The sequence below is a fragment of the Charadrius vociferus genome, unplaced genomic scaffold, assembly GCF_000708025.1.
Source record: "Charadrius vociferus isolate BGI_N301 unplaced genomic scaffold, ASM70802v2 scaffold477, whole genome shotgun sequence".
Taxonomy (NCBI): domain Eukaryota; kingdom Metazoa; phylum Chordata; class Aves; order Charadriiformes; family Charadriidae; genus Charadrius; species Charadrius vociferus.
This window is the reverse complement of record NW_009649449.1, coordinates 2,912,431-2,923,165: the sequence shown is the minus strand read 5'-3', so window position 1 is coordinate 2,923,165 and position 10,735 is coordinate 2,912,431.

Below are 10,735 nucleotides of genomic sequence, written 5' to 3'. Positions count from 1 at the left end.
CGCCGCTGGCTCGACGCTGCCGACGAGCCGCTGGTTCTCCCCTCGCTTAAGGAGCAAAAAGGATCTGCTGTGTCCGGTCCTTCTCTTCTTGCGAGTCCCTGAGTGGAAGTGACTCCACGCTCGCGGAGGCAGGGAGAGCTCGTAGCCGAAACCCCAGCGTGAAAAGAGCTATGGCTTTGGCAGAGCTGTGCTGGAGCAGCTTTTTTTTTGGATATATGGCTTTGTTCCACGCCGTGTGGGCTCCAGTTTTGACCAGAGGTTTCGGTAACTGCCTCCCCTGCTTCCCTGCGTAAAAACTCGGTCTCGTCCAATTAATAATGGTGGGAGGTAGGATGCCTGAGGTCAGCTCTGTTTGTTTGATGGCTTCAGGTGGACCATTTAACTTCTTTCTAGATGGCTGGTTACTCTCCCTTGTTTTGTTTTGTTACAGACTTTTTTTGGGTTTTTTTTTTTTGAGGCTATTCATGGATTGCCTGCTTCTACCTGCATGCTTTTTTTTTTTTTCCACGAAATCTGTAGGAACTTAGATATATCTGAGACCTTCACGTCGCTGCCAGGTTTAGTTAGAATGGATTACATGCAGACGTCAGGCACGATCTTATTTTGCTAAGAAAGCAGGAAATTACTGCTCGGAGAGCTGTGAGACTGTTGTCGCTTATCACAGGATCTACATACAAACTGTGTGGAAAAAGATAACATGGTGCCTGACTTCTGTGTAACGTTTTCAGCCAAATATGCCTTGCATCCTCCTGGATAGGATTGTTATTTATTTATTTTTTTATTTTTATTTATTTTAATAATTCCAGACAGAACCCTGATCCTCAAGGGGCCGAGTGCTTCCTGTTGTATGCTTTGCTATCTCAGCTGCCTTGGGAACCGAGGCTCTTTGGAGTAAAGAGGAAGGCTGGGACAGAGCCTGAATTGGGATTTGAGTGTATCTGTGCAAGTTTGGGCCAATTTAGGAATGAGTCAGCCCTTACCCAACGTGACAAATCCCATCAGACTGGATGAGTTGATTAAAGGGACTGGAAAAGCAAAACAGCCCCCCAAAGTAACTCTCTCGGATTATTCAAAGGTGAAGTGACAATGTGATAACAGCTACACATGATCTTTGCCTCTGCCAATAGTGCTGGATAGCACTCTGACCTCTGGAAACTGAGTAAAACCAGTAAGAATTACTGAAACTTAGAACAAGAGGTGACCCTGCTCTGGCAGGGGGTTGGACTAGATGATCTCCAGAGGACCCTTCCAACCCTGACCTTTCTCTGATTCTGTAATGGGCACAAACGTGACCACGGGCAGTTCCATCTCCACCTGAGGAGGGCCTTCTCTGCTGTGAGGGCGGCAGAGCAGTGGCACAGGCTGCCCAGAGAGGTGGGGGAGTCTCCCCCTCTGGAGCCATCCCAAACCCGCCTGGATGCCGTCCTGTGCCACTGCTGGAGGTGCCCCTGCTCTGGCAGGGGGTGGGATGGGGGAGCTCCAGAGGGTCCTTCCAGCCCTCGCCAGTCTGGGATTCTGCGGAAATGTTACCAGCCTCCCACGCTTTTTGGACGCATTACTTCTTTGACACCAGCTAAATACCGAGGGCTCCAGTTCCACTCCTGCAGCACGCAGATAGGAGATGACTATGGGGACAAATATTTGAAAAGGATGAGGCACTCCCAGCCATGTGGAAGCAAAATGCAAACCGAATGGGAAGAGCTTTTCTGAAGCCCCTCAAACGCCAAAAGACGGTGAACTGGGTGGTAGTAAGCCTGTAGGGACGCAGAGGTCTTGCTCCCAGCCTGGCCGAGCGCTGGGGCCGCTGGTTCTTTGCACGTTGCCATGCACTACGTATTTACGTGGCTCTTTGCCTTTATGTCAGTGCTGCTTGCATTACTGCAGCTCAAATCTCCAGCTCAGGCAATGCAGGTCAGCTTCTACCCAGTTTTAATAACGCTATGCACTTTACTACAAGGAACAAATCTGGGCCCTTGACTCCAAAGGAGTCAAGTTTTCTGTAAAGGCTGCCAATTTTATTAGAGAGAGTTGAGGCAAACCAGCATGTAACTGAAATAACTCCGGGTGCAAATGCCATATGCAAAGGATTTGCCTTTCTGTCTCGCCGGACGCCAGAACTCCCTTCCCAGTCATGCCCAAGGTGAGCTACAGGGAAGCCCAAGCTGTGCGAACTGGGGGGTTGCTCACGGATAAGCACAAAAGATGCTGGTGTGAGTCGGACATGCAGGTTACTGTGTGCTTCAAATGGCTTATGCTTACACACAGACACACTTTTATGCCAGTGTAACAGTAGTCAACACCTTTCTTTAACATAATTAGATATTTCTTTTTCATATGTGCATCGAGCACTTGAGGTTTGTCCTAAGGCTGCATCTTTTTCTCCACCAAGATTATTGCAACACATGCAAATCCTTTTTTTTTTTTTTTTAAAAAAAATTGTGAGCACCTATAGGGGCAATTTAAGATGCACTGGAATTATAGTCCTGAGCCGTAGAGAAAAAGCTCCCGCAACAACCTGTGTAAGAGTATGGAGAAGTCAACCATTGTAGGTAAAAGATTCTGAAGAGATTTTTTGGCATGCAAGTGAAAGGGAGGACAAGAGGGAATCATGGAATTGTCAGAGTGTGAAGGGACCTCTAGAGATCACCCAGTCCCACTCCCCTGCTAAAGCAGGATTGCCCGGAGCACGTTACTCAGGACTGCATCCAGGCGGGTCTTGAAAAACTCCGGCGAAGGGGAGTCCCCCACCTCCCCGGGCACCCTGTGCCACTGCTCTGCCACCCCAACCGTGAAGAAGTTCTTTCATGTGTTTGAATGGAACTTCCTATGTTGCCTGTTAGGGAGACAATAGCATCCAGCTTTCGGTGTCTGGAGCGCCTTGTTTAAAACCTCCTACCTGTGGAAAGCTGAGGGATACCAGCTGGTAAGCACTGAAAATTGCATAGGTGTCACCTGGAAATGCTGCACAGCTGAGGACAAGCTCTGCAGGTACCCCTCATCTCCTCCTCTGCCCCCAGGTCCCATCCAAGGGACTCTTATGGGTAGACCATTAGCTGATCGCTCATCCGTATAGCAAGTGATCAAGAACCGGGGTGAGGCCATGTCATTAGCAGGACCGAAATGGGGAGGAGCAAGAAGAGAGAATGTCGCAAACGAGGAGGGGGACTGCAGAGTGTTGTGACAGGGAGAGGGAAGAAGAATGTGGGGCTGGCTCCACGGGACCCTCCAAAATGTGTTCTTTCCCAGTGGGGATCTGGACAGCGGGTGACGTGACGCAACAGCACTGCCGGCAAAGTGGCAGCCGGGAAGGAGGGGGGGAATTGAGCAAGGAAATGAAATGCCATTACTCAACCAGTTCTCTGCCCAAGGGAGTTATTGCACCTTCATCAATCTTTGAACTTGCCAGCGTGAATTTTAGTGAAGTTTGTGCAGGTTGACAGTTCTCCCACATTGATAAAGACAAAAAGGCTTGAAACGAGATATTGTACCTCCCCTGAAAGGTCACGCAATGGACACTGGCGTCTGGGGCGGCAATAAGGCGTCAGGGAGCTTGAGAACAACTTATTTTACTGGGGCAAGATGCTCCCTGGTGGGAGGGAATGACAGGCTGCCTTTTGGCCAAATGGACAGCCTCTGTAAATCTGTTCCTGAAAGACGCTAGCGCTGGTGGCCTGAAAGGCAGCTGGGGAGCCTGCTGGGATCACAGAGTTGGGGATAAGGATGTATGAGCGAGCCTGGCTGACTCTGGAAGAGTGCTGGAGACGTGGATGGAGGCAAGGGGGCACTTGCTTCTTGTTGCTAGGATCTAAATTGTTGGTGACCCAGGAAGGTTTGGGATCGCTCAGAGAAAACACATGTGAAGTGATCCCTTCTGCCAGGTCTCTTTTGATGAGGCTTCTCTAGAGGAGGAGGCGGGTAGGGAAACAAAGCAGAGTTCCAGATCTGATCTTATCCTTCCAAGCCTGACTTTACTCTCAGCTGCTTGCAATTATCTGATGCATCTTTTTTTTTTTTTTTTTTTCTGGGGGATGTCTGCTGGTTTCCTGCGAACACATCCCTCCTAGAAACGAACCTATTTGTCTATGGCTATTTGTCTGGGATTCTCTCACATGGCAAGCAGTCTGCTGGGATTAGATATGACAACAAGGAACCTGTGGAGAGAGGAGGTTTTTTTTTAGGGAAAGATGATAATGAAATGCAAGGAAAGCTTATTTTGGAGACATAACCCCAGAGGAGGCTGTTCCCACCTGTTTGTTTACAAATAAAATGAGAAGAAAGAAAACACCAGGTTTTTGAAGAGGAAAATAAATACATTTATTTTTTTCCTATTCTAGGCAGAGTTGGGGATAGGCACCGAGAGGAAAATGGAAGCCCATTGCCAAAGTGCCGGTGAAACTGGGGCAGGAATGGACTGGGGAGGTGTGCGGGCAGGGAAGGGGAAGGCTCTGCTGCGGCGTACGGTGGGTGATCGTCCCCGCGACCAACCGTGTCTGCTGAGCCGCAGGCTGGAGTTACGTGCCGTAAGTGCTGGGCCATGAGGCTTTTTGCATGTAAGCACAAGGAGGACTTGCTGCTTCTGCAGTGCGGTCATTCCCCGCAGCCGTCCGGGGCTGTAGGAGTCACGCAAGGGAGCACAAGCATCGCAGAATCTCCCGTTAAGCCCCGTGGTTACAATGCTGCGGCACAGGGCGGTTTTTCTGCTGTGTTTGTTCATCCTTCAGGGTTGGTGAACCGCTACGCGTGAAGGCCAATTGTTCTTTAAGCGGTTTCTAACCAGAACGAAGGAGTGTGCCATTCTGAATCTGCCGGGGTGACACAGGAGTAGCGATAGCTTCTCCTTGCGTTGTGTTTTTCATTGTGATGTTTTAGCATCTCTGCCAGACGTGTCTGTTTCGTTGCTTTTAACAGTTAAGCGCAGCTGTCAGAAACAAATACTAAACCAACCTCCTTGTCGCCCTCCTTTCGGATGCCTTAACGAGGCATTTAGGAAATTAAGCTGTCCAGGAGCATCTGCCAAAGGAAGGAATAGCACCTCCTGGAAATGCTTGTCCCACACAAGACTCTACACTTCTGCTCACACCTAGGTCACGATGTATTGTCGGCACCAAAAAACTCTTGTCTTTAGTGCTTTTTACCTCCAGGTGTCTGTCTCAGTGAGACTGTCCCAGTCAGTGTTTAAAAAAAGGGTAGAGGTGGTACTTGGGGACATGGTTTAGAAGTGGTTTTGTCAGGGGAGGTTAATGGTTGGACTTGATGATCTTAAAGGTCCCTTCCAACCTCAGCGATTCTATGATTCTATGACCGTGCTACGCATTAGGTAGCACAACGTGGAGAAAGCTGGGCAGTGGCGCTGGGGTGATGGGGTCCTCCAAAGCCTTCCCACGCTTCACGTGGGCATGTCCATGGACATGCAGCCAGTAGAGCTCAGTGATTGATTTCAATCATAAACCCTCATTAGCAACCAGGACTTGAAACATTCCTGCCCGGAAAACGAAATTACAAGAGAAACGGTGAAAATGAAATTCTGCCCCAAGCGACATTTACACCCAATTGGGAAAAGACTTGGAAATCTTCTGAATCTACGTACCAGGGGGTTTTTTTGTTGCCAATGGAAGGTGCCTAACACAAACCTATTAAAAAAATGGAATAATAGTCAATGAAGGGAGAACTGCTTACTCACTGACAGGTTTGCAAATTTATATTTCATTATTTAGCTGGCACAAAAGGCCCTCCATTCCTGCAAATAATTAGCTGCCTGGCACTCCTCAGGGGCTTCAATTACGCACCTGTATAAGTATTTGCCAAATCAGCACCTCAGAAGAGAATCAATAAAGACTACATAAAACATGTTTCTTTAAATAATCAGTTCAGTGGTATTTTGCCGGTGCCTTGCTCATAAAGGTGAAGCCTTTCCACTCTAATGAGTATTACCTTCGTTTCAGCCGAGCCTTATAGCCTGAGCATATTTGCTTTGGGTAGAAACTGCAGAGGCCAAGGGGGAGCTTTTGAAAAATTCAAGTTCATATAATTCTGGCTGCTTTTGGCTTTCATGGACTCCAATAAAAACAGAAGTCTGATTTCTTAAGCACCTTTTTATTTAAAAAAAAAAAGCTTGTACTACTCCCAAAGAGGGTAACAGGTTAATATTATGATGCTATGGGCTGTCTGGAACTTCTCTCAAGCTGTAAAAGTAAGACCTGCTCTTCATTCAGGAGAAATGTAAGAAGCTACAAAGCTCCTTTAGAGAATCAGGTCACTGAAACTGTAGGAGCCATCAAATCTCAGGGCCTGTGTATGCCACGCCAGGACTGAGCTGTGTCCCTGTGGTTCAGGTGCAGGATGATGGGGCTGTGGGGTGGGGAGGAGCGAAAGGGAAGGAGGAAAGATGGTCAGAAGGACCACGGGGGCAGAAAGGAGGCAACAAGAACATATCAGACACAGGCGGTTAAGTTTGGGAAGAACCAAGTATGAGTATTTGGGCAGAATGTGAGCTGAGAAGCAGAAGGAAACTGTCAGCAAAGAACATGTGGGCTCCTGGTGACGTCTGCTTGTAGGTAGGAATGCTGCAGAAGGCGGCCAGAGCGAACAGGCAAAACTGGAAAACCAAAGTCCTCATCCTGACTTGCTGAACGTGTGTGTAAGTGTTTGCCAGGTCTGAAGGAGCAGCCTAAACAACAAGAAATGTGTTTATTGTTAAAATAACTCTTGTGTTAACATGGAGTTACATTAGGATGGTGCCTTAATGAAACAAGGGGGCAAAAGACAAAACAAGTGGGCGAAGGAATAACGTACATTATAATATACATCAGTAACGTTGTATGTTATTTTACACGACTACATCAGCATTATGTTATATGAAAACAACTGATGGGTTATTAATTTGTATTGGGAATGGGGCTGGCGGGGCACCGAGCCGGTAGCTATCAGTATAAGAAAAGAATGGAGTTTGGATGCTCAAGCCACGTAATTTGTCTGCGACTGTGAAGCTGAAAGGTCAAGACAAAAGCCCGTCTGTATCCACAGCGCTTTGTCGGTTACCTCGGCCAGGGCACGCGTGGAGAGCTGTTGAAGCCCGTGCGGCGCAAGGGGCGTCTCAAACCCGCTTTGTAAAGGTACGAACAATAACTTACAGCATAATGTGAGGGAAATTCAAGACCAGAAAACACAGATTACCCAAGTCTGTATTTTCTATGAGCAGCCAACGGAGTCGGTTTGGTAACAATAAGCCCGCGAGTATTGTTTGATGCTTCTTCCTCTCGAGGGTAGGATCTCGAGGGCTGTGAATCCGCTGAATTCCCTGCTGAGAATCCCGGATGCTGCAGGGAAGAGGTTTTTGCGCAGGAGGGAGGGAAGGAGGGATCGCACGGGCTGTGTGTCAGGAGGGTGGAAAAAAAGGAGTCTCTTTTCCAAACCAACATCGTTAAGGGTAAAAAAGCAAATCACAGTGTCTGCAAAGAAGCCCTTGAGGACAAAGATGGGAACAGGGTTGGGCAATGCAACAAATAGACCGTTTTTCATCACAATCTCATAATTGCTGTCTTGTTCCCAGTCTGCTCTTATGATAGACTTTGCAATACCCACTGGGGACTCTTCTAGGACACAGCACTGTGAGCCAGAACCTCATTTTAGCATTATACCAGGGAAACTATGCTAGGCAAACTGGAGCCACAGAGTCAAGTTTGGATCCAAAGTCCTCTTGATTTTTTTTATTTTTTTAATTTTTTTTTTTTTTTTTTTTGGCTCCAGAAGCCCAGAGCAAGGAATGTAAATTGGCTTTGCAGAAGTATGTCAATTTTGGTGCCAAAGTTTCATTTGATATCATCTCTGTCTGGCACCTACACAGCAGGTGCTTCCCGCGATGACCTGGGGCACAGAGGCGCAACGCGAACCCTGGGCTGAGCTCTGCGAACCACGCGGCTCGCGTGTCTTGCAGAACATTATGTGCCACGGCCTCTCTGCAGTCCCCCAGACCATCTCCTGATACCGTTACCCCCAGCCAGAGCTACAAATGGATTTTGGGGGAAAGCTGGCTGCCCCTGCCTCCTCTACCCCGACCCAAACCACCGTGCTGCCTCGCGGCTGACGCACATGAGTGATAAACCTTTCTTGCTCACTGTGAGATGCTCTTGCAAATTCTGTTCTGGGTCTTGCTGAAGCCGATTGATCTACTTACATGAGTAAAAAATGCTCGGAGGAGTCTCGGATGCAGATCTGCCCCTTTTTTGGGGGAAGCAAGCCCCTCGCTTTGGGGTACCCTACTGGAACCACTGGGTGCGCTGTGGTGGTGCGCAACAGAACCTTGCGCAGAGCTTGGCAGGGGATTAAATGAGGCAATTGTGTCCCCATGTATGTGACCGGGGTCTCCTGTAGTTGTGAGATCAGCAATATCATCGGCAGTCGTGGTCATTTGGAGGGGGGGAAGCTCCTGCCCGTATCTCAGCTGCAGAGACAGTCCATGACTGAACGTTCACTGAGTCGTGTGCCACGGTGCTGGTTTGTACCTCGGTCTCTGCTAGTCCTCAATCATAAAAGGCATCCAGTTGCTCATTTCAATAGTAAGCAGAAATCAGGCGAAACAGATAAGCTTTGGGTTCGTTGTCATACTTATCCTGAGGCAGGAAAAGGCAGCGTGATGGAGTGAGAGCAGTTTGCAGCATCAGCCGTAGTCAAAGGCGGGATTTGTATAAGACCGGACTCTCAGCATCTTTCTGTTCGTTCAGCTGCGATGGCAGATTTGTCACACCAAGTTGGGAAGGTATGGAAGGGACTCAGCTCAGCTAAAGCCAGCCTGCTTTTGCGGATTTTTTTCGGATCTGGAAGTGTTTAAATCTACTAGGATCAAATCACTGACTGCCCCAAAGCTCCCCAGCATTTTCAAGGTGAAAAAGGAGTTTCCAGGAGATTCCCAACCAAAGGAGTGTGTTCCTACCCTGTCTGCAATTGTTAATGTCTGAGAGAGTAGATGAAATTGTTTTCATGACGGGACAAGGATCCTCCATTTCTCACGCGCTTCCGGGCTCGCATTTAATAGCAAACTCCCATGGAAAGATTGCGAAAAATTCCTTGCTGGAAGATATGATTAAACAATAGTCTTCTGGTAACGTAACGGGCAGCTCGCTAACCTGATCCCAACCTCTCTGAGCTAATCCGTGCTGACAGGCGATTGTTTCAATTAATTCAAGGTGACAGCAACTGACAGCCTTTTATGCGAGAGGCTGATCTCTCCATGTAGATATCCTCTAACGTACCTTGGCGAATAAAGCAGTAAGAAGGTAATTTAAACAAGAGAGCAAAAGATAGCTTGTGCAAGGCGTCTTCTTCCACCCTCAAAGGGAAGCCGGCTGCACGGTTTGCTTTGCTCATCCATCCCCAAATCTCCCAGATTATCTCACCTTTGCGGCTGCTCCAGCCTGTTCTTGTTCCAGGTGAACAAAAGAACTGACTTTGGTTTGATTTCTCTCTCTATACATATATATTAAAAAAAAATACAGCAGAGGCAGCTATCCTTTCTGCTGTTACCACTGCTCACTACCTAAATTCTGCACGAATAGCCTGATGGCTGAATTTAACCTGGGGGATGTGGTGCTTTCCTGACCGGTGCCGGGTGAAGTAACTGTTCTCGTTTGGTGATTCGGAGTGACGGGCCAGTGTGTCAAGGGAAAGCTGCCGCATTTCCACCTGAAATCATCTGTCCCATCCCGGTTAAAGTGGAAATTCTGCCCCGCTTCCCTACCGCGGGTGTCTCTGAACTCATGGGGAATCAGGATTACCCATCTCCTACTTACAGGTAAAATGTGCTCACATTCGGTGCCGCAGAATCGCAATGTGAGATGTGATGGAAAGGAATGGTGATATAATATTGAAAGAATGTTTCTTTTAGCTAGAAGCAATTTTTTTATTTTTTTTTTTGCAGTGCTTTGTTTTGTTTTAACCAGACACAGCCCCGAGTGAAACCTTTTCAAGTGACGCGAAGCAGTGTGGAGAATTAGTCATTTTATATGAAAAGAGCAGGATGTAGCTTGGCAGAAAGGCGGGAGGATGGCGTGGGTAAAGCTGCGGGATTTCCAAGGAGACAGGTGAATTGTTGCACTGTAATAATAATAACGTGTGGCTGGAGGAATTTGCAGGGAAGCAGCATGTCGCCGTTATCCCCAGTGCGCACGTAATGGCTATGTGGAGATCCGTGCTGCTGGTAGGAAGCATGAAGCCTCACCCTAGATGTCTTAATTACCGTGTGCCAGATAAAAATGAGTTTAGCCGCGCCAAGCAGAAGGCTGTTTATAGAGGAGGTGCAAAAAGAGATGAAGGAGTTCAGAAAGAGGAGACAGAACTGTGCGTGGAGACAGAGGGGACTGTGTTTAACCCGTAAGATTCCTTACGGGGGGAAAGGGAGAGGGCTGGCGTAGAAGAGGCTATTTGTTGCCTTCTCTTCTCCTTCTACATCTGTGCTTTTCTCCTTGGCTGCCACAGCTTTTGCCTCCAGCGCGTAGTGCTTTTTTTCAGGGCTCACCCCGCGACGCGTCCCTGGCTTCTCCTCCCGCGCAGCCAGACAAATTGGACCTCGTTAAGCATCCTCCCCCAGTTGCCTGGGCGCCAGGGCTGAGGGTGGTGTGATGGCTGAAGAGCATGCTGACAAGGAACCTGCCCGGCGCTGAGTGACGGCGCTGGCCTCCTGCCCGCCGCGCCAGGAGCAGCGCCGAGGGCGGCCGCGGGGGGCCGGGCGGGATGGGGGGGA